We start from the raw sequence: 25,907 nt of genomic DNA, 5'->3' as shown, positions 1-25,907 counted from the left end.
TCAGATGCAACACTTCTCCCCTGCTTTTTATTTTTCACTTACCTGCCTGCGGTCTGGCAGGCTCAATTCAGGCGGCAGGTCTTGCAGGCTGTGCGGCCAGTAAAGCATAATAGTGACATCCCCTGCCTATGGGGGCTATAACATTGAAAAAAAAAGTGAAAAAAAAGTGACAAAAAAAGTTAGTGGGGATCAAAAGTGTGGGCACCCCAGGTAAAAATTTGTAATAATGTGCATAAAGAAGCCAAGGAAAGATGGAAAAATCTCCAAAAGGCATCAAATTACAGATTAGACATTCTTATAATATGTCAACACAAGTTAGATTTTATTTCCATCATTTACACTTACAAAAAAATGGCGTCTGAAAAAGTTTAGGCACCCTGTAGAGTTAATATCTTGTACTGCCCCCTTTGGCAAGTATCACAGCTTGTAAATGCTTTTTGTAGCCAGCCAAGAGTCTTTCAATTCTTGTTTGAGGTATCTTTGCCCATTCTTCCTTACAAAAGTCTTCAGCTCTGTGGGATTTCTGGGCTGTCTGTCACGCACTGCACTTTTAAGGTCTATCCATAGATTTTCAATTATGTTGAGGTCAGGAGATTGTGAAGGCCATGGCAAAACCTTCAGTTTATGCCTCTTGATGTAATCCCCCGTGGATTTTGAGGTGTGTTTAGGATCATTCTCCATTTGTAGAAGCCATCCTCTCTATAACTTCAGCTTTTTCACAGATGGCATCAAGTTAGTATAGAAAATTTGCTGACATTTTATTGAATCCATTTTTCCTTCTACTCGTGAGATGTTCCCTGTGCCACTGGCTGCAATACAACCCCAAAGCATGATTGATCCACCCCCATGCTGAACAGTTGGACAGAGGTTCTTTTCATTAAATTCTGTACCCTTCTTCTCCAAAAGTATCTTTGCTCATTCCGGCCAAAAAGTTCAATTTTAACCTCATCGGTCCACAGAACTTGTTTCCAAAATGCATCAGGCTTGTCTATATGTTCATTTGCAAAGCTCAAACGCTGATTTTTGTGGTGAGGACGTAGAAGAGGTTTTCTTCTGATGACTCTTCCATGAAGACCATATTTGTACAAGTATCTCTTTATAGTGGAATAGGGTACCACAACTCCAGTGTCTGCCAGATCTTTCTGGAGGGATTGTGCAGTCAAACGTGGGTTTTGAATTGTTTTTCTCAAAATCCTGTGAGCTGTTCTGTCTTCCAGATCTTGCTTTAACTTCCATTGTTCCTGATGACTGCCATTTCTTAATTACATTCCGAACAGAGGATATTGACATCTGATAATGTTTTGCTATCTTTTTATAGCCTTCTCCAGCTTTGTGACCGTCAACTATTTTCAGTTTCAGATTTCTAGACAACTGCTTAGAAGAACCCTTGGTGCTGGTTGATGGGGTAAGGTCAGATGAGTCTGGGCATTTAAAACCTTTGAGATTGACATCACCTGGTCTTCCCAGCTGATGACTGAGAACAATCCATGACACTGGCAGGTATCAGCTTTGCAAAGGGGGCAGTGCATGCTATAAATTCTGCAGGGTGCTGTTCTGTTATTTTGAAAGTGTAAATGATGGAAATAAAATCTAACTTTTGTTGACATATAATAAGAATGTCTAATCTGTAATTTGATGCCTTTTGGAGATTTTTCCATCTTTCCTTGCCTTCTTTATGCACATTAATACAAATTTTTACCTGGGGTGCCCAAACTTTTGATCCCCACTGTAATAAAGATCATTTAACCCCTTCCCTAAGAAAAGTTTTTCCCATAAAAAAAAACTGTGTTAATAAAAATAAACATATGTGGTATCGTCGCGTGCAGATATGTCCGAATTATAACAAATATATTGTTAATTAAACACCACGGTCAATGGCACAAGCGCAAAAAAATTCCACAGTCCAAAATAGCGTTTTTGGTCACTTTTTATATCATGAAAAAAATTAATAAAAAGCGATTAAAAAGTTTGATTAATACAAAAATGGTACCGTTACCTTCAGATCACGGCGCAAAAAAATGGGCCCTCATATCGCCCCGTACGCATAAAAATAAAAAAGTTATAGGGATCAGAAAATGACAATTTTAAACGCATACATTTTTGTGCTTGTAATTATGATTTTTTCCAGAAGTATGACAAAATCAAACCTATATAAGTATGGTATAATTTTAATCATATGGACATACAGAATAAAGAGAAGTTGTAACTTTTACCAAAAAATGTACTGCGTAGAAACGGAAGCCCACAAAATTGACAAAATTGTGTTTTTTCTTAAATTTTGTCGTACAATGATTTTTTAAAATTTTTCTGTAGATTTTCTGGTAAAATGACTGATGTCATTACAAAGTAGAATTGGTGGCACAAAAAATAAGCCATCACATGGATTTTTAGGTGCAAAATTGAAAGAATTACAATTTTTTAAAGGTAAGGAGGAAAAAACAAAAGTGCAAAAACAGAAACACCTTAAAGGGTTAAAAGCGCTGTCGGGGGCAAGATATATAGCATGACAGAGTGATGCAGTGGGTGGCAACACCAGTACCTGGTGACGAAGGTGGGTGAAAAAAGATGAACTTGCCATAAGTATGGGCGGCGGGATCAGAATAGTAGCTGAGGCAGGTAGGCAGAAGAAAACTGTCTCTTATAAAAGTGTCAGTGTACATAAGTAAGTATTGAGGATATACATTACGTAAAACTTTTAATTAACTTTTAATAATATGCTTAGGATTTTTTTCAATCAAACAAAAGCAAAGGTGTGCAAAAACACCATGTGCCACCTACACCAACAATAATTCAAGTGATGCAAAGCCATCTAAAAAGGTAGAAGGGGACAACGTATGGTCCAGTGTAACCAGTGGAGGTAAAAACTTCCCCTGTAAGGCCCTACTCTCACCCTATTAATTCCCTTATTGGCAAGTGTTACTCACACAGGAAACTATCTCTATTTCCATCTAAAAACCCTGGGAAATGGCATTGTTTGTATAGGGAAATAGGGAGAGGTTCCTTTGTGGGGCCACCCTTTTTAGGGCGAGTAACACTTGCCAAGAAGGGAATTAATGATGCAAGTGTAGGGCCTTACAGGGGAAGTTTTTACCCCCACTGGTTACAATGGACCATACGTTGTTCCCTTCCACCTTTTAGAGGTCTTTGTATCATATTAATACTTAGTGGTATAGGTGGCACATAGTGTTTTTTGCACACCTTTCCTTTTGTTTGATTTAAAAAAAAAAATTGAGTACATATATTTTATCCTAAGAAAAGGTAAGTATTAGCTAATGCATATCCTCAATAATTACTTGTGGTCTGATGGCGAGGAATGTCTGTAGTTGGGGAGCTGCACCTTAAACATATTTTACACTATCCATGCCTGATTCATCTTCCCAAAGGTCAGTCTCTCCCCAATTTTTGTGGACAGACAAGTTCTCTTTGGGGTTACTATGGCCCCAAATGCACTAAACACCCGCTCTGATGGCACACTACTAGCAGAGCAGGACAGCTTTTCCTTGCAAACTTTGCTAGTTGTGGCCACACATTAAGTTTGGCTGCCCAGAAGTCCAGCAGATCTTAAAGGTGTGTTGGCATGGTCATGTCAAGGTATGACATCACCTGCTGGTTCAGGTCCTGCTCCAGGTCTACCTGCTGCTGATGAGTTGATTCACTGAGCAAGAGAAGAAAGCTTCTCATCAGCGACTGTAGCTGTTGCTGATGGAGCTGGTACTGCTTTTGTAGCTACTCCCGCTCCTCCTCTCCTGTCAGATGACTAGAAAAACCACCCATCTCTCGAAACAAAAAAGTGTGCTCCACTGATCCCCTCCTTCTCCTCCTCCTCCTCCAGTTCAACCCCCACAGGGATCATGTGGTCATGAGATATAGGCGCAACATCTCCAGTGCCCTGACCAGCCATCATTTCCAACACGTGTTGTAGTAGATGAAGCAGTGGAATGACGTTGTTCATCAAGTTATCCTTGCGACTGACTAATAATGTGGCTTCCTCAAAGGGCTTGAGCAAACGGCAGGTGTCACGTATGAGCGGCCACTGGTTGACATTGAAGTTACACAGGGGAGTCCCCCTATTCGCTTGGATCATCAAAAAAATTGGTGATGGCTTTTCTTTGTTTGTATAGTCGGTCGAACATATGGAGGGTGGAATTCCAACGAGTGGCAACGTCACAAATCAGACTATGTTGGGGGATACCATTCTGACGATGCAGCTCAATTAGGGTGTGCTTTGCGGTGTACGAGTGGCAGAAGTGCATGCAAAGTTTTCTTCCCATTGTTAGGCTGTCTTGCAAATGGGGGAACACTTCAGGAACCACTTAACAACCAGATTGAACACGTGTGCCATGCAGGGCGCATGGCTCAGGCTTCCTTGTCCAAGCACAGACAAGATGTTCTTCCCATTGTCCGTCACCATGGTTCTCATTTCCAGTTTTCGTGGAGTAAGCCATGATTTGATTTCTTTATGAATTACTTTTTGCAGTTCCTGGCACGCATGGTATGCTCGAGGGGCACTGAGACTTGTTTGTGCTGTGGAGGCTGAGGAGATGGTGGAGGATGAGGAGGCGGAGTCGCACACTGTCAAAGGACCAGCGGCCTGAGCGTGTGGAGGCAGAAGCGCCGTGGCCTCTCAAAGTTGCTTTTGTGGCTGGAACCACATTCACCCAGTGGGCAGTAAAGGACATGTATTGTCCCTGACCATAGTTACAGCTCAACACTTCGGTACCGACGTGTGCTTTGGTACACACCGCAAGGCTCAAGGACTGGCCTACCTTCTGTTCCACAAAATTGTACAGGGCTGGTACTGCCTTCTTCGCTAAAAAATTATGGCTTAGGACTCTTCACCTCGACTTGGCACAAGCCATCAGTTCTCTGAAAGATGCAGAGTCTCCACTTGAAAAGGGGGGGACTGCAGCACCAGCAACTTGGACAGGAGCACATTCAGCTTCTGCACCATTGGATGAGTGGGCATATACTGTTGTCTCTTGGACATGGCTTCGCAATGGATTGCTGGCAGAATGACTGACTCGAAGTGCGAGGAGCAGGAGCACCTTAGGTGACAGAAGATGGGTATGACACACAGCATCCTTCGGCTGAGGTGGTGGAGCCTTGGCTGGCTTAAACAGGGAGCGGCTTGCCACTGGGTGATGCAGCAGGCTGGACCACTTTATCAGAGCTACAGTTCTTCCAGGCCACATCATGGTGATGCTGCATATGTTGACACAGGGCTATGGTGCCAACATTGGGATCCTGGCCACGCTTCACCCTCTGCTGACACATCTTGCATGTGACCATGTTAACCTCCTCCGACTGCCACACCACTTAGTAGCTGATTTTTCCACCAACAGTCCGCACTGATTGACTGCTACTGCCGCAGACTCCAGGAACCCCTGTTTCACTACCTCCCGGGAAGGCAGGCTGCCACAAAGCAGGTGGTCTACCCCGGGCATATTTGGCTCCAAGCTGACTGCCAACCATGCTACCACCTTGCTGGCTCAGCTGCTGCCTTATGGCAACCTGCAACCCTCTTCTCCTGATGATAATGAAGCCCCTTCTGCACCCAGCTCCCAAGTGCGATCAGCTTCATCATCATCATCATCAAGTTGTGTCTGCCTGTCACTGATGTCCTCCTCGGGTTCCTCAACGGTGTCTGCTTCAGGAGCCTGAATACTTGCAACACCACCTCCCACACCACTCTCCTCATCACTACTTGCCCACCTAGCATAGGAAGCCATGGATGTCTCTGCACTTGAGACTTTAACAGGAACAAAATAGTACACCACTGAGATGTCCATATTTGTTATGCACTGATGAGGGGCGTGCAATGAGCTCCAGTACACTTAAAAAAGTATTTGTGTACAACACCAGCCGGTGTGTACTTTTACCTGGCCTTTCACAGTATTTAGGCCCTTGAGACTTTAACAGGAACAAAATAGTACACCACTTAGATGTATATATGTGGTATGCACTTATTACGATTAAAAAAAGTATTTGTGTACAAAACCGGCAGTACACACCAGTGCTGCAGCACACAGTCGCTATGTAATACAGCCAAAATTGCACATTCTCAATCTCACTCTTTTCCCTATTAGTGCTTCTAGGCAGGATTTGGGAACTAGCTGAATCGCTGCTGTTCTGTGCAACACACTTTGCAACACGCTGCTCTCTGTCCCTCTGCGCAACAGAATGTTGATGTGACTAGGAAGAGAATCACTGCTGGAAAAAATCTTTTCTGGTCAACACACAGTGCTGTCTGTCCCTATCTACAGGGCGGGCCATTTATATGGATACACCTTAATAAAATGGGAATGGTTGATGATATTAACTTCCTGTTTGTGGCCCATTAGTATATGTGAGGGGGGAAACTTTTCAAGTTGGGTGGTGACCATGGCGGACATTTTGAAGTCGGAAATTTTGAATCCAACTTTGTTTTTTTCAATAGGAAGAGAGTCATGTGACACATCAAACTTATTGGGAATTTCACAAGAAAAACAATGCTGTGCTTGGTTTTAACGTAACTTTATTCTGACCACTTATAAAATGTGTCCAATGTGCTGCCCATTGTGTTGGATTGTCAATGCAACCCTCTTCTCCCACTCTTCACACACTGATAGCAACACCGCAGGAGAAATGCTAGCACAGGCTTCCAGTATTCGTAGTTTCAGGTGCTGCACATCTCGTATCTTCACAGCATAGACAATTGCCTTCAGATGACCCCAAAGATAAAAGTCTAAGGGGGTCAGATCGGGAAACCTTGGGGGCCATTCAACTGGCCCACGATGACCAATCCACTTTCCAGGAAACTGTTCATCTAGGAATGCCCGGACCTGACATCCATAATGTGGTGGTGCACCATCTTGCTGGAAAAACTCAGGGAACGTGCCAGCTTCAGTGCATAAAGAGGGAAGCACATAATCATGTAGCAATTTTGCATATCCAGTGGCCTTGAGGTGTCCATTGATGAAGAATGGCCCCACTATCTTTGTACCCCATACACCACACCATACCATCAATTTTTGTGTTGCAACAGTCTTGGAGGGATCTCTCCAATGTGGGTTAGTGTCAGACCAATAGCGGTGGTTTTGTTTGTTAACTTCACCATTCACATAAAAGTTTGCCTCATCACACAATATCTTCTGTGTAAACTGACGGTCCTGTTCCAATTTTTGTTTTGCCCATACTGCAGCACCTGAAATTACGGATACTGGAACCCTGTGCTAGCATTTCTCCTGCGGTGTTGCTATCAGTGTGTGAAGAGTGGGAGAAGAGGGTTGCATTGACCATCCAACACAATGGGCAGCACACTGAACACATTTTATAAGTTGTCAGAAACTTGTAAATAACTTATGCATGAAAGAATAAAGTTATGTTAAAAGCAAGCACATCATTGTTTTTCTTGTGAAATTCCCAATAAGTTTGATGTATCACATGACCTTCTTCATATTGAAAAAAACAAAGTTGGATTCAAAATGTCTGACTTCAAAATGGCCGCCATGGTCACCACCCATCTTGAAAAGTTTCCCCCCTCACATATAATAATGTGCCACAAACAGGAAGTTAGTATCACCAACCATTCCCATTTTATTAAGTTGTATCCATATAAATGGCCCACCCTGTATATCTGTGCAATGAAAAAATTTGGCTGCCGATTATATAGGGCTGTGACATCACAGGGGTGACTGGTTAGTGATAGGCTGCATGCTGCATGTGATTCAGGGTCATTCTGCCTACCCTTGTTCCCACCTTCCCAGGATTCCTTGCCCCATGTCCTCACATGTGGATCCACCATTTTAGATGCCCCTGATCCTGGACTGCACTAAATGGAGTTTATTGAAGCGATTTTTCCTGAAATTCGTAATGAATTTGGATTAGTCCGATTCAATTCGCTCATCTCTTGTTCTTTCCTTTGAGCTCCACTCACTGTAGGGTGAGCTTTACGAAATAAAAAAAAATTGAGCATGTTTGCACAAGACTAGCTTTTGCACTAGAGTTTGTGTTTTTTTCTTTCACCAGAAACTTGGTGCAAAGCCAAAAATGAATCCCTCCCAGTGTCTTTTGCTCCCCTTTGCCTATTGACTACCAAATATGGAACACACTGACATACATTTAATAATTTATCATAGAATCATTTTTAGCCAAACACTATTTTAACTATGTTCCTCAGAACAGCTGAGGATATATTCAGTCTGCCTGCTATCCTAGAAAATTCATTGTGAGTTTCTTTTTCTTTACACTCCTTTGATGGGGATATTCATCATATTTATATACAATCTTTCCTCCAAAATTTAAAGTTCTGGATTATTCTTCGCCCTCAAGAAGCCTGAAGTGTCTGTAAATTTGCAGAGTGAGACAGTGGATCTGATCGAGCATTAAATCAGAGGATTTTCAAGATCATTCACACCCCTCAAACTGCATTAAAAGCGATTTTTAAAAAGCTGTTACTTTTTATGGCTAATTTCAGGCGACATTGTATGAGCTCAAAGGCATTTAATAATTCCTGTAACACACGGCAAGTAAGGTATACAGAATTTCAGAATTTATGTCTAAGCTGATAGCAAGTTATAGCTGGAAATGCATATTTCCTAACTTTTGAACTAAAGAATATTTTTCATAAGATATATGCACACTGTCCTATGTATTTTATAATGAGTATAAATGCATTACTCTTAGAACCTATAGATCACCAGAGGCAATGCAAAATATACCCTATTTCCCCCATATAAAAACGTAATCTTTATTATTTCCAAAAGACACACCAAAGGAATGTGGATTAATATTCCAGTGCATTTCACTCCATTGTGGATGAATGTGAACCCACATATAGATTAGTGCCAGGCTGGCCACTCTCTCCTAATATATATAGTTCCCATATGCACCTGCAGTGTGCAAATCGGGTTGTGTGATCTCTGTATTAAAATCTAAACTCAACCCCCCTCAACATGTTTCGCTGCTTAACACAGCTTTGCCAAGAGGCTGTCCTCTTTGTGATTATACCTGCCATATATTGGTCTTATGAACATTGATTTGTTACTCCTAGCATTTGTTGAGGAGCACAAGCATGTATTGCTTAAACTGGCACATAGCTAAAAAGAACACATACAGTACATCTAGATTAACGTGGGCCCTTGGATGATGGTGTCACAGTTGATCCCCTTAAACCTCAATTTGTTTCATCTACAAGTATACTGTACTGCAAAATTAAAAATATATTTTACTGCCATTTGCACAATAGAATGCAAAAATGTTACAACTTGTGAAAACACTGTAAAAAAAACATTGTAATTAAATGGGTGTTCAAGCCTATAAAACTTAAAGGGGTATACCTCTCACCTGTAGTCCTGTATGTAGCTGGTATCTTGAGAACCAGTCACTCTTTATTCTATATTTTGTCTATTTGTTTGGGAGGAGTGGAGATTACACCCTGATGAGAGTTCTCGGTCACTTTTCAGATAGAGTACACCTCACACTATCCTTTTTGTATCATATTTTTGCCAATTACGGTATCTCCGAGATAGTATCTCTGTATACACATCACCATGAATTTATGGGACTGCTTTTAACAAAAAAGAACACCATAAATGAGTTCCAGTTTGGAGAAGAGACGGAAACCCACACACCTATACCACTATTAAAAAAGACATTAAGAAACCAATGGGAAATTAGGTCACTCACACATTATATACAACAAGACTGGGTACCTAAAGAACTTATACTAAATAAAACGTTATCTAGAGATCTAGAAGATGACACATTTAAGGAAACCTGGGACCTTTTCTTCAAAGAGAAATCCATAGAGTTGGCAAAACTGATTATAGAGAGACAAATAACTATAGTAAAAAATTGGAAGAAGATCTCACCTTAATAAAATGAAAAATAGAAACATTTGCAAAAATGAGGACTACCAACATTATCAGTCAGCGATTATACAATCTCTGAACAATCTAGAACAAGAGATGATGGACAAAAAATTGGGAAAAATCAGGAAGAACTGGGAGACAGAATATCAGAATCATCCACCATCGGAGCAACCAACACATACAAGGCATAACAAGGCATGTGCCCCCCACAATTGAGGACCACCCACCCAACATTCAAGGAACAAGAGAAACTTGTGTAACCACCACAATTATAGGAACTATCACCAACATTCAAACTCCTGCACCCAAAGAGGACAACCTCCATCTCATCCAAGAACTAGGATGGATCCACCATATCCCCAGCCAACTTTAAAGAACTATCACGCCCAGACCAATAATTTTTTAGGGTACAGACTACAATACCAGAATCATGCACTGAAGTCCTACCAGGAATACCAGCAATATAAACATCACACTCAGAAGACTCACGAACAATCGCAATTAGTAAGATCCAAGGACACTGCACACAACAAAGCAGATACACAAACAAAGAAGTCGACATTGGAGAATGCACCTCCTAATCAAAAAATGGAGAACATCATGAGAAGAACATCTAGAGTGACAGAGGTGCAAGTACACCATCAACCATTAAAAACAACCAACATGATAGCTTATGTGCCATCACGGAAGACCCAGGAATTACCCAAACCGAATCCAAGGTCAAACAACAGAAAAAGAGAACTAGACATAGAAACCAAAACCATAGAAATGGACGACACTCTCAACCAAAGGAAAAAGGTAGGGAAGACCAACTAGATTCCGTCATAATCAATTTAAGTCAAACTTCACTATCACTCAACCATCAGAAACTATTATACAAAAGTCTCAAATATGCACCAACTAAAGAAATGAGCAAATTTGATGTATACGTTGGCATAGAAAAGTTCATCAGAAATTTAAGCCTAAAAAAATTATTTATGAAAAAAACCATTAGAAAGGAAGGAGCCCCCGGTGGAATACTAAGTGCACACCAATCTAAAGAAAAAATAATATTTCTACCCAACACAAGAAGTTGGAGGCTAAATCAATGCCTTCTGCTATTGTGTAGAAAAAGATATCCGTGACCTCAAATCCTTGAAAAACGATCCAATAACCTAGCAAAGAAAGAGATCTTAGCAGTAAAAGAATTACAACAGAATAACAACATCACCATAAGACCGGTGGACAAAGGGGGAGCCATTGTTGTCTTGGATACCGAGAAATATGCCATGGAATGCAAGAGTTAACTGACAGACTGCAAGACTTATAAATTCTTACCAGGAGACCCAACTATAGAATACTCAAAGGAATTGCAAAGTTTATGCCATTCTGAACTACAAGAGAAGATTCTGAACAAAAATGAATTTGATTTTATACTGGGAACCGGAAAAAAGAATACCAGTGTTTTATTGCCTCCCAAAAGTGCACAAACATTCATCTGATCCAATTGTTTCAGGTATACAATCACTCACATGCAATTTATCTCAATACATGGACAACTTCCTCCAGCCATATGTAAAACGAATCCCTTCTTATCTAAGAGACACAACAGATACCATTCGAATATTGGAAGAGCTGGAATGGCAAGAACACTGGATCATTAGGACTCTAGATGTCAGTTCATTATGTACCAGCAGTAATCACGACCAAGGCATAGAGGCATCCTTCCACTTTTTAACATAAACTGAAGTACTTTTTCCATCCCAGGTTGGCTTTTTAACAGACAGGATTAATTCCATTTTATCTCACAACTATTTCAATTTTAATCATCAATTTTACCAACTAAAGGTAGGCACCGCCATGGGTCCCAGATTTGCGCCTAGCTACGCCAACCTCTTTATGGGGTATTGGGAACAGCTATACAGAACCCCACATCTGGGTGCAAATCTGGTACTATGGCGGAGGTACATCGATGATATTTTAATGGTTTGGAGAGGCTCAAGACCACAGCTAGATACTTTTTAAGGCTCTCTTAACACCAACAATTTTAATCTACTTTTTACCACCCCTCAGATTAGCATGGAACAGGTAGAATGTTTAGATTTGGTGATCTCAGAAAAAAATGGAAAACTGAAGTGTAAAACATATAGGAAATCTACTGCCAGGAATTCTTTTATTCTTTTTAGCAGCTGCCATCTTCCACGGTGGCTTCTTAATGTACCCCAAGGGCAATTTAGATGTCTGAAGAGAAATTGTACCAACAAAGAGGATTTTGAAGAAGCGAAAATTCTGATAGAAGACTTGAGTGAGAATGGAGATTACCCAGAGAGAGTTTTGACAAAAGCGCTGGACCAAATAAGGAAACAAGAAAGGAAAGACTTCTTTTAACACAAAACGAAAAGAAACATAGAGAATGATGGTCTCAAAATTATTTTACCCTTCAATAACCAATATAGACAGATTGAGAACATCATAAAACGCAACACAAGACAAAACTCTAACTAATTTTAACAGAAAAAACAAAAATCATCTACACTAAAGTGCCAAATCTGGGCTTTAAATTAGCCCCAACTACAAAACATCCTATACAAGAAGAACAACCAAATCCGACTAAAACCTGGCTGACACTCAAAAGCTTCTTTAGATGCGGGAAGTGTTCAAATAGCAAAATCACCAGTTTTTCAAGAAAAACAGACACAATCATTTAAAAAACAAACGGCTATGAACACAAAATTACAGATTTTCTCACCTTGTGTGAAACAATGCGTGGGACGAACAAAAAGGAGTCTAAAGAAAAAAATTATGGAACATGTATATATAACATTAATACGGAATTTGAAAAGCATTCACTATCAGCTCATTTCCGAGCGAAACACAGTAAATACCCATCTGGATTGTTGTTTGCAGCTATTAAGAAAGTAAAAAATGATTGGAGAGGAGGGAACCATATTAACAGGATATCGAGAAAAAAAGCAAGATGACCACCAAACCTTGGCACCTTTTGGATTAAATGCTGACCTCGAAATATTTGGTTTTATCACATAATAAACGAAAAATATTATTAAAAAAATAAATACATATTTTTTTAATATGAATATGTATAACCAATTGCTAATTTTTATATTTATATATTTTTACAAAACTTTTATACATAAAATTTTCCCTATTTTATAACATCAGCTATTTATCTGGATTATGGTACCAATTCCATGAGCACCTGCACTTTTGTATAACAAATGCATTAGACATACCGTATTTATCGGCGTATAACACAAACTTTTTAGGCTAAAATTTTTAACCTAAAGTCTACCTGCGTGTTATACGCCGATAAGCCGCTGTAGTTCAATGATTTTAAGCGGGCGCTTTAAATCAATGAACTGCAGCGGCTTTGCAGGTGCAGAGACCGCCACCGATGCCGGCTTCTCTGCCCCTGCCTGTTCTGGGGTCTAGAGCCCTACTGCTGGCCCTTCTCTCCCCCTGCCTATCGGTGCCGACAGACAGTGGGAGAGAAGGGGCAGCGGCACCCATTGCCGGCGCCGCTGCCCCGTTGCCTCCCCCGTCCCCAGTTGTATAATTACCTGTTGCCGGGGTCGGGTCTGCGCTGCTTCAGGCCTCCGGTGTGCGTCCCCTGCATCGTTGCTATGCGCTGTGAGACGCAATTACGTCACTCGTCATTGCGCCACGCCGTGCATCGCAACAACTCATGGGACGCACACCGAAGGCCTTAAGCAGCGCGGACCCGACCCCGGCAACAGGTAATTATACAACCGGGGATGGGGGAGGCAACGGGGCAGCGGCGCCGGCGCCGGCAATGGGTGCCGCTGCCCCTTCTCTCCCCCTGGCTATCTGCGCCACTGCCCCATTGCCTGTGCTACTTCTCTCCCCCTGGCTATCGGCGCCGGCAATGGGGCGCCGGCAACGATAGTCAGGGGGAGAGAACAGGCAGCGGCGCAGATAGCCAGCTGGAGAGAAGCGGCGGCAGCAGGGCTCTAGACCCCAGGAAAGGCAGGGGGAGAGAAGCGGGCAGTTTACATCCCCCTTTTATAAGATCAAGAGTATTCCTGCTACTAGCACTTGCACTCTATACCAGCATACTGTGCATCTTTCAACATACTAAAATATTTTCCATTTTTATATTATTATTGTCACTATTTCAACTTTCTTTTTATCTTTTTCCAGCTTCACTTTATTCTACTACTTCTATTTTCTTCTATTTTTTCCTTGCCTTTTCATCTTGTTTCTCTTTTTTCTTTTCTCTTTTTTTCCTCTCCTGACCCCCAATCCGTTTCGGCTCCTGGAATGGGACACATCCCAATCCCAGAGTTTACCACCCCTTCTTTACTTGCCGCTTGGGAGACTATATAGGACCCAGACTGAGCTCTTATCCCATTAAGACTACTGAGGAAAGACCTAGCAGGTCCAAAACGTGTCTAGTCCACTACTGACTGTGTTACCATTCACTACATGAAGCACTTCTGACAATCGGATCACACCGCGCTTACCGGGCCACAGCATCATCCATTGTGCGCCCCTGCCACAATGACGCACCTACAAACCATCTAGTGAACACCACTGACCGCTAAAAGCAAGTACAGAATGCAGCAGAAATTCCTACAGCTGAGGAGAATACAAGCTACATACAGGACTACGGGTGAGAGATACTCTGGTACCGTCAATTAACTGTTTTGCCTTACACCCGTGATTACCATTCTACAGCCACAGTGTCGGTGCTTGCATTATCTGCTCCGCAGGTCAAGTGGCAGGTTCAGAGGATCCTGTAATGGCCGCAGTGCCGTAATTGTTCATTGCTTGCTCCATAGGTCAGACGGCAGGTGTACAGGACTGTACTTACCAACTTGTCCTTAACGGGCGCAGTGCCGTTACTTTACCCTTACAGCAGCAACTTTTCCCTTCCACAGGATTATACAACTGAGACCAGGCAGAATCCATCTAGTGCGGGACTGTATTTGCAACATCTGCAGTCCCCTCATTCTCAGCCCTCTTTACAGACTCGCACAGCGAGCGGCTCTCCCTTTATTTTACTTATATGTTTATTTTATATGTTCACTAAACCTAATAAATTGTGATTTAACTGCTTACCATCTAGAGAGCGATACTTTATTCAGTTGGGGATCGCACCTCTACACTTTTCAAACCTTTATACTATCAACCCTCTTTTTTACCAATCTTATACAGTGATCCCTCAACTTACAATGGCCTCAACATACAATAGTTTCAACATACAATGCTCTTTTCTGGATCATTATAAGTTGAAACCAGACTCAACATACAATGTTACGGACAGTCCAGATCTTTGAAACGTGTCAATGGCTGGAAGAACTGACCAACCAGAATGGACATTTTACTGGAAAAAAAACCCTGTATTACTGGTGTTTGCACTGACTGATGTCTGGTAGCATCACCCTACAGTACAGGGAGGTACAACATGTTCTGTACACGTTACCTGTACCGGGGTTAGCTTCTCCTTTGGACACCAGGTGAGGGCGACTCCATTTTACTTTTTTAGGACATTGCATGTACTGTACAGGACCCGGAAGAAGCTCCTGTCCTCTACATAGACCAGTTTTTCCCAAGCAGGGAGCCCCCAGCTGTTGCAAAACTACAACTCCCAGCATGCCCGGACAGCCTTTGGCTGTCCGGGCATGCTGGGAGTTGTAGTTTTGCAACAGCTGGAGGCGCCCTTCTTGGGAAACACTGACATAGACCGTGATTTACAGCTCCCAGCAGATCTTTCTTACTTTTATATGTAAGGACTTGCTTTATCTATATTAGTTATCTACTTATTTTTCTTTAATTCTCACTTTTTCCTATTTTTGGATGACATTTTGGTACCTTTAGAACCAATTGCCAGGTTTCCATAGAGTTCTGGTCTCAACAATGGTTTCAACATACAATGGTCGTCCCAGACCCAATTAATATTGTAACTTGAGGGACCACTGTACATTTACACATCTACTATCATAACACTCACAAAGCCATAGAGTTCACAATTTGAACTCATTCACAGGTATACACACACCCTTTTATTCAGGTCTCCACTATTATTACCATATCTATTCTGTCACAGTTTTTTATACTTTATACCGTGCAAAATACATAGTAATCCCTTACTACAGTTTTGTGTAAAGATCTTGAGAACCAGTTGCTCTTTATTTTATATTTTGTCTATTTGTTTGGGTGGAGTGGAGATTACACCCTGACGAGAGTTCTCGGTCACTTTCCAGATGTAGTACACCTCACACTATCCTTTTTGTAACATATTCTTCCCAAACTGATGATGTTTGTCATACACTGCACACACACACAGTGGAGGCAATTCTGCACTTTTGTTTTTAACACAGTCTAAAAAGCAGCAGCATTGAAGGCATAATAAAGCACTAATGAGCAGTCTAAACTGGAAATACAGCTCTTGGGTGCAATCTTTTACTTACACAGTTGTTTGTTTGCTATGTCTCTTTCTTCCTCTTTCAACTATCTGCAGCGTATGTGTCCCTCCAGACACCCATTCCATTATTAGACTTATATGGGCAGCTGTAATTTGATCAATCACAAACAGCTTGTAATCACAGGACATAGATTAACTGATTTTCACAGTGGATGACAGTTTAGCCACTTGAAAACAGGAGAAATTGGCATTTATGTCTGACATTATATATTACAAACTTTCTTTAGTTCACTTGTACTCTAGATCTATGCAAAGTTTTTATCAGCCTCCAGGACCCGTGTCTAATGCCAGACATCACCGATCATGATGATGCCCAGTATTAACTCCATAGACATGCCGATCAAAGTTTATTGCCGTGTCTAAAATGAAAATAAAAGGTTCCCGGCAGCTCAGTTGGGCTGTTCGGGACCACCATGGCATCCCAAACAGCTGAGAGGACTGGGGAAGGTCCCTACCTGCCTCCATCTCTGTCCAATCAGGGATCTGCTGCTCCATGCCTGTACAGCATAGCACTGAACAGTTTATGTGATCATAAAATTGTATATAATAGTCCCCTATAGGCACTAAAAAATAGTGTAAATAAAGTCAAAACAAAAATGGTACAGATAAAAACCAGATCTCGGCACAAAAAATTATCCCTCACTCATACCCGTATGCAAAAAAAGAAAAAAGTTATAGGGGTCAGAAGATGACAATTTTAAACATACAAATTTTGGTGCATGTAGTTTTGTTTAATGTATACTTTTTTTAAAGTAGTAAAATAAAATTAAACCTATATAAATTAGGTATCCTTGGGACTGTATGGACCTACAAAATAAAAATAAGGTGTCATTTTTACAAAAAGTTTTTACCAAAAGTTACAAAATGTTTTTTTTTTTTTTCAATTTTGCCCCACAAATCTTTTTTTTTCTGGTTTCGCCGAATTGTGTGGTAAAATTATTGATGTCATTAGAAAGTAAAATTGGTGGCGCAAAAAAAAAAAAGCCCTCATATGGGTCTGTAGGTGGAAAATGCAAAGCCTTATGATTTTTAGAAGCTGAGGAGAAAGAAACGAAAGTGCAAAAATGAAAAATGGTCCGGTCCTTAAGGGGTTAAGAATATTTAACTGTTAATACCATTACAAATAACTTAAGGGATTTTGCGGGACTTAAAACATAGGAACGGAAAGGAACAGTGAAGCAGTTGCCCATAGCAGCCAATCAGATTCCAGCTTTCATTTTCTAGAGACCTTTTTAAAAATAAAATCTGGAATCTATTTTTATGGGCAACTGCTTCACAGTTCCTTTGCACAAGGTTTGATAAATCTCCCCCATAAAGTCTTAGACTAGGCTATACATCTTTCAATGATGGGGGTTTGCCTCTAAAATTCCTGCCAATCAATGTGGCACTTTCTGGAGCTCTGTATCTCCTTCATTGTTTATCCAGGTAAGCAGCAGCAGTCAAGTCCTGGAAAAAAATAAAACATGTGGGAATTAACCCAAGATTTCCACTCGAGGGCTGGTCCTGCAGGACCCCTGCTAATGGGAACAGTGTTCCTGCTGTGGAAAAAGTGCAGGAGCTCCATTCCCATGCTTTTCTGCAGGACTTGAGCCTTGCTCAGCAGGTAACCTGTAGAGATGACTTTGTTTGTACTGAAGCTCAGCTTCATTAAAACAAATCTACATTTCTGGTAAGCAGGGTGTCCTATAATTCTATTTTCTGAGAATTACACAGGGAAATGCCATGGATATGAGGTCTACAACTAACCCTGAGAGCTCCCGTGCAGTTCTTAGTTAAGTGAAACTTTAAATCCCATCTTATATCCAACATTTTATATTAATTAAAATGGGAATCGTAACCAGTCATTTTCTTTTTAATCTATTCAGTCATGCAAAGCTTTAACAATTCACTGTATAAATGACCTACGTATAAGGAGACTATAATGATGTCTTTTGTTGTTCCTTTCAAAGAACTTGGCACTTTAAGGAATTTCTTTGTCCACTTAAATTTCAGCTGATATAACAGTATGCTGCTGCTGGATCCTTTCCAACTATCCAATCCTTAAGTCAGTAAATTAGGGTGTAAATTACTTTTTCATTTCTTTTGGCTTCTGACTTCTACAATAGGGAATTATTCTTAATAGTGCAACGATGCTTAGCTCATCGGTTTGTTTATATGAGCATGTACAAATGGGAAACATTTCATCAAATTTGGGTCGAAAACATGCCGCTTAGTTAAAAGATGAGTGCCCAACTTTTTGGATTATTTTTTAAACAAACATCTATGTAACATGAGTGAGAAAGCAATTTGCACACATATAGAATGTGTTCCTCACATCAACAGAGATGATTACATAACCAAATCCAATAAGTTTCATATTGAGCTTGGTAATACAATGGTTATAAGACACATAACGCATTGTCATGTTTAGAATTGTTCTGTGTTCCCCGGTGATTATTTAGAAGCTTTGTGCAAGTACAATGACAACAAGATTAGAGATGAGAGAATTTTAGAAAAATTTGATTTGGCCAATTAGCTGAATTTTCCGAAAAAATTTGGTTTGGTCCAAATTTATCTGCGGTGAATCACTATTAAAAAAATGGCTATTTCTGGCCAACAGAGAGCCTCAATAAGGGCATAGAACACATTGCCTTTCTGTAATACGCATAGGGTGTGTGCTGGGTTAGTAAAATAATACTGTTATTCAGTATGACATTCATATGGCAGGCACAATGACAGAGCCTGGTGGTGGCATCAGTATGAGGAGACCATATAGTGGCTGAATGACACAGCCTGGAGGTGGCGGAAGCATGAGGAGACCATAGAGTTGCTGAATGACACAGCCTGGAGTTGGCGGCAGCATATAGTGGCTGAATGACACAGCCTGGAGTTTGCGGCAGCATGAGGAGAACATATAGTGGCTGAATAACACAGCCAGGAGTTTACGGCAGCATGAGGAGAACATATAGTGGCTGAATGATACAGCCTGGAGGTGGCGGAAGCATGAGGAGACCATATAGTCCAATAGGGTTGTAGAACACTTTGCCTTGTCCTAACACGCATAGGGAGTGTGCTGTGTTAGTTAAATAATACTGTTATTCACTATGACATTTAGATGGCATCGCTATTAGAATCACTGCCACAGAGCTTCTGGATGTGGCAGCAGGGAGACATATGTTGTCAAAATTGAAGAGAATAAAGAGATTTTTTATGTAATTTTTATTTAGTACAATTTGAATTTATTTAAATTCTTTGAGTAACCATTCTGGTGAGCATTGAGCTGACGGTCCTCCGCCAGGCGAGATACCACTGGTTCCAGCCCCTGCCTCTCAGCGCACCCCTGACTGTAAAAGTGCGAATGTTTCCTTTAATCAGTTAAAGTTCATTGTTATTGCTCCAAGCTGTTTCATTGGATTCTTGTGATAATTCCAGAGGTAATATATGACATTGACGACAAGAGGGCCTCAGTCTTGAAAAGATTACATAGATTTCTTTAAATTTAAGATTTATATTAAATTCCCAAGTTCAATGCCCGAGCGTTTACTTTGAACTAATACTGTATGACCAAAAAACCCAATCTAACATGGAGTCACATGGCGGCACAATGACAGAGCCTAAAGGAGACAGCAGCTCGATGAGACCATAGGGCCTCACAATAAAAAAGATTAAAGATATGTTGTAAAATTTAAATTGAAGATTTTAGATAGATGAACATTTTTCAAGTTCAAGTGCCAACATCATAAGGAGACCATATGGTGGCACAATGACACAGCCTGAAGATGGCAGCAGCAAGAGGAGACCATAGGGCCTCACAATTCCAAAAATTAAAAGATACATTTTAAAATTTTGATTGAAGATTTTTGGTAGCTAGTGCTATCATAAACATTTTTAGGTAATGTCCCAGCAGCATGATGAGACCATATAGTGTCTGAATGACACAGTGTGGAGGTGGCTACAGAATCAGGAGTCCGTATAGTGCCTGAATGACACAGCGTGGAGTTGGCGGCAGCATGAGGAGACCATATAGTGACTGAATGACACAGCCTGGAGTTGGTGGCAGCATATAGTGCCTGAATGACATAGCCTGGAGTTTGCTTCAGCATGAGGAGACCATATAGTGGCTAAATGACACAGACTGGAGGTAGCGGCAGCATGAGGAGAACATATTGTGGCTAAATGATGCAGCCCTGAGGTGGCGACAGCCTGAGGAGAACATATAGTGGCTGAATGACACAGCCTAGAGTTGGGGGAAGAATGTGGAGACCATATAGTGGCTGAATGACACAGCGTGGAGGTTGCGGCAGCATGAGGAGGACATATAGTAGCTGAATGAAGCAGCCTTGAGGTGGCAACAGCATGAGGAGAACATATAGTGGCTGAATGTCACAGCCTGGAGTTGGAAGCATGAAGAGACCATATAGTGGCTTAACGACACAGCGTGGAGGTGATGGCAGCATGAGGAGACCACATAGTGGCTGAATGACACAGCCTGGAGTTGGCAGCAGCATATAGTGGCTGACTGACGCCGCCTGGAGTTTGCTGCAGCATGAAGAGACCATATATTGATTGAATGACACAGTGAGGAGGTGGCAGTAGCATGAGGAGAACATATAGTGGCTGAATGACACAGCCTGGAGTTGGTGGCATTATATAGTGGCTGAATGGCACAGCCTGCAGTTTGTGGCAGCATGAAGAGACCATTTAGTGGCTGAATGACACAGCCTGGAGGTGGTGGCAGCATAACGAGAACATATGGTGGCAGTATGAGACAGCTTGGAGCTCGCATCAGCATGAAGAGAACATATGGTGGCAGAATGAGACAGCCTTGAGGTGGTGGCAGCAGCATTAGGAGTCCTGAAAGTGACCCGGTGACAGAGTGGTGCGGTGGGTGGCAATACCAGTACCAGTAACTTCCCATCAGATGTGTGGCATCAGGTGGGTGGCAGGATCAGAATAGTAGCTAAGGCCGGTAGGCAGAAGAAAATGGTCTCTTTTGTAAAAGTGTTAGTGTGCACAAGTAAGTATCGAGGATGTGCATTGCATAAAACTTATCTTTTAATAATATTCTTAGGATAAAATATATAGTCCCCAATTTTTTTTTTAAATCAAAGCAAAGGAAAGGTGTGCTAAAAACACAATATGCCACCTACACAAAATGTGGAAGGGAATAACGTATGATCCATTGTAACCAGTGGGGGGTAAACACTTCCCCTGTAAGGCCCTATTCTCATAATTTTAAATTCCCTTCTTGGCAAGTATTACTTGCCATAAAATGGGCAGCCCCACACAAGAACCTCTCCCTATTTCCCTCTACGAACACTGCCATTTCCCAGGGTTTTTTGGTGGAAATAGGGATTGGTTCCTGAGTGGGGCTGCTTTTTTTTTAAGACGAGTAACACTTTCCTCAAAAAGGTGGAAGGGAACAACATGTTGTCCATTGTAGCAGGTGGGGGTAAAAACTTCCCCTGTAAGGCCCTACTCTCGCTTTATTAACCCCTTAACGACGCAGGACGTATATTTACGTCCTGCGCCGGCTCCAGCGATATGAAGCGGGATCGCGCCCCGATCCTGCATCATATCGCGTCGGTCCCGGCGCCCATCAACGGCCGGGACCCGTGGCTAATACCACACATCGCCGATCGCGGCGATGTGCGGTATTAACCCTTTAGAAGCGGCGGTCAAATCTGACCGCCGCTTCTAAAGTGAAACTGAAAGTGACCCGGCTGCTCAGTCGGGCTGTTCGGGACCGCTGCGGTGAAATCGCGGCGTCCCGAACAGCTGATCGGACACCGGGAGGGCCCTTACCTGCCTCGTCGGTGTCCGATCGACGAATGACTGCTCCGTGCCTGAGATCCAGGCAGGAGCAGTCAAGCGCCGATAATGCTGATCACAGGCGTGTTAATAGACGCCAGTGATCAGCATAGGAGATCAGTGTGTGTGCAGTGTTATAGGTCCCTATGGGACCTATAACACTGCAAAAAAAAATGTAAAAAAAAGTGTTAATAAAGGTCATTTAACCCCTTCCCTAATAAAAGTTTGAATCACCCCCCTTTTCCCATAAAAAAAATAAAACAGTGTAAAAAAAAAAAATAAATAAACATATGTGGTATTGCCGCGTGCTTAAATTTCCGAACTATAAAAATATATCATTAATTAAACCGCACGGTCAATGGCGTATGCGCAAAAAAATTCCAAAGTCCAAAAATGCGTATTTTGGTCACTTTTAATACCATTAAAAAAAATGAATAAAAAGTGATCAAAAAGTCCGATCAAAACAAACATCATACCAATAAAAACTTCAGATCACGGCGCAAAAAATGAGTCCTCATACCGCCCTGTACATGGAAAAATAAAAAAGTTATAGGGGTCAGAAGAGGATATTTTTGAACGTATAAATTTTCCTGCATGTAGTTATGATTTTTTCCAGAAGTGCGACAAAATCAAACCTATATAAATAGGGTATCATTTTAACTGTATGGACCTACAGAATGATGATAAGGTGTAATTTTACCGAAATATGCACTGCGTAGAAACGGAAGCCCCCAAAAGTTACAAAATGGCGTTTTTTTTTTCGATTTTGTCGCACAATGATTTTTTTTCCGTTTCGCCCTGCATTTTTGGGTAAAATGACTAATGTCACTGCAAAGTAGAATTGGCAACGCAAAAAATAAGCCATAATAGGGATTTTTAGGTGGAAAATTGAAAGGGTTATGATTTTTAAAAGGTAAGGAGGAAAAAACCAAAGCGCAAAAACAGAAAAACCCTGAGTCCTTAAGGGGTTAAAGGGGTACTCCGGTGAAAAACTTTTTTTTTTTTTAAATCAACTGGTGCCAGGAAATTAAACAGATTTGTAAATTACTTCTATTAAAAATCTTAATCCTTCCTGTACTTATTAGCTGCTGAATACTACAGCGGAAATTATTTTCTTTTTCAAACACGGAGCTGTCTGCTGACATCATGAGCACAGTACTCTCTGCTGACATCTCTGTCCATTTAAGGAACTGTCCAGAACAGCATATGTTTGCTATGGGGATTTCCTTTTACCCTGGACAGTTCCTAAAATGGACAGAGATGTCAGCAGAGAGCACTGTGCTCATGATGTCAGCAGACAGCTCTGTGTTTCAAACGGAAATAATTTCCACTGTAGTATTCAGCAGCTAATAAGTACAGAAAGGATTAAGATTTTTTAATAGAAGTAATTTACAAATCTGTTTAACTTTCTGGCACCAGTTGATTAAAAAAAAAATTTCACCAGAGTACCCTGGGTAGGGCTGAGAGTAGGAACAAGGACGTATGAGTACATCCTTGGTCCCGCTTCCGTGATATAACGCGGAGTCCCACGGTGACCCCGCATCATATCACGGCGGGCCCGGCATCATAGTGAAGCCGGGACCCGCCGCTAATAGCGCGCAGCACTGATCGCGGTGCCGCGCGCTATTTATTAACCCTTTAGCCGCTCAAAGCTGAGCCACGCGGCTAAAAGTGAAAGTAAAAAGTGCCGGTTAGCTCAGTGGGCTGTTTGGGATAGCTGCAGCGAAATCGCGGCATCCCGAACAGCTTACAGGACAGCCGAAGGGTCCCTACCTGCCTCCTCGCTGTCCGATCGCCAAATGACTGTTCAGTGCCTGAGATCCAGGCATGAGCAGTCAAGCGGCAGAATCATCAATCACTGGTTTCCTATGAGAAACCAGTGATCAATGTAAAAGATCAGTGTGTGCAGTGTTATAGGTCCCTATGGGAGCTATAACACTGCAAAAAAGAAAAGTGAAAAAAAAAGTGAATAAAGATCATTTAAGCCCTCCCATATTAAAAGTTTGAATCACCCCCCTTTTCCCATAAAAAAAATAAAAAATACACAGTGTAAATAAAAATAAACATATATGGTATCAGCGTGTTCGGAAATGTCCGAATTGAATTATAAAAATATATCGTTAATTAAACAGCATGGTCAATGGCATACGCGCAAAAAAAATTATACGCATATATTTTATACTAAGAAAAGGTAAGTTTTATCTAATTCATATCCTCAATAATTACTTGTGGTCTGATGGCAAGGAATGTTTGTAACTGATGAGCAGCACCTTAAACATGTTTTGCTCTATCCATGTTCGTGAAGTGTTGGTTTGGCACCGTGGTATATCTACTCGGATGTATCAGGCATTGGTGGGTAGAGATCCTGGCTGATCCATAACTGATTCATCGACACAAAGGTCAGTCTCTGCAAATTTTTCGTGGACAGATGAGAACTCCTTTGGGTTACTCTGTCCCTCGCCGCACTAAACACCCACTCTGATGGCACACTACTGGCCGGGAAGGACAGCTTTTCCATGGCAAACTCTGCTAGTTGCGGCCACAAATCAAGTTTGGCTGCCCAGAAGTTCAGCGCATCTTCAAGGTGTGTTGGCATGGTCATTTCATGGTATGCCATCACCTGCTGGTTTAGGTCCTGCTCCAGGTCTACCTGCTGCTGATGAGTTGATTCACTATGCGGGTGAAGAAAGCTACTCATAGGCGACAGTAGACTCAGGTTGCTGCTGATGGAGCTGGTACTGCTCCTGCCACCCCACCCCTCCCTAGCAGCCATGGCAGTAGAAGGTGAGCGCAGAGGGCCCACCGAGTCAGACCTGCGAGAGGATGGACGATGGCACACATAGGCATCGGTCGACTGACTACATAGGATGTCTCTGTAGTGGGTCAGTTTGTCCTCCCTCTCAGTGGTTGTGAAAAAGGCACCCATTTTGTACCGTCAGCGAGGGTTCAATAAGGTGGAGAGCCAGAAGTCATCCGGCTGCCGAATCATGACAATTCGGCGGTCACTTCGCAAATAAGTGAGTATTGTTGAGCGGCATAGGCCATATTCGAATTCGTCATATATTTGCGAATATTCGCATATTCGTAATATTCTCGTTTTATTTTCGCATACGTGAAAATTTACGTATGCGAAAATTAACATATGCCAACAATTTGCATATACAAAAATTAGCATAAGCGAAAATGCGCATATGCGAAAATTCGCATGCCAGTCTCACACAGTAGTATTAGAGATTTCTTTACACCACACAAGCTGGAAGCAGAGAGGGATGATCACTGTGATGTGTACTGTGAAAAAAAAATTATAAAATAAAATAAAAAAACAAATATTCGTAATTACGAATATGTAGTGCTATATTCGCGAATATTCGCAAATTCGCGAATATGCAATATTCGCGAATAAAATTCGCATTGCGAATATTCGCGGGCAACACTAAGTGAGCATGCATCTTGCCATTTGGACAAGTCACTCTGAGGGACTCCCTGCCTCCATGTTCACTGCATACTGCCACAGTGTGTCTGGGTCCTGTGTCTTGCCTTCCTCATAATCCTCAAGCTGCTCCCGCTCCTCCTCTCCTGTCAGATGACTGGAAAAAACACCCATTTGGCGAAACCTTAACTGTGCTCCACTGTGACCCTACCCCTCCTCCTACAATTCAGCCCTCACAGGGCTTATGTGGCAATGAGATGTAGGTGCCACGTCTCCAGTGCCCTGACCAACCATCGTTTCCAACATGTGTTGTAGTAGATGAAGCAGTGGAATGACATCATTCATCCTGTAATCCTGGCAACTGACTAATAAAGTGGCTTCCTCAAAGGGC

The sequence above is a fragment of the Hyla sarda genome, chromosome 10 (assembly GCF_029499605.1).
Source record: "Hyla sarda isolate aHylSar1 chromosome 10, aHylSar1.hap1, whole genome shotgun sequence".
Lineage (NCBI taxonomy): Eukaryota > Metazoa > Chordata > Amphibia > Anura > Hylidae > Hyla > Hyla sarda.
This window is presented reverse-complemented; position numbering follows the sequence as displayed.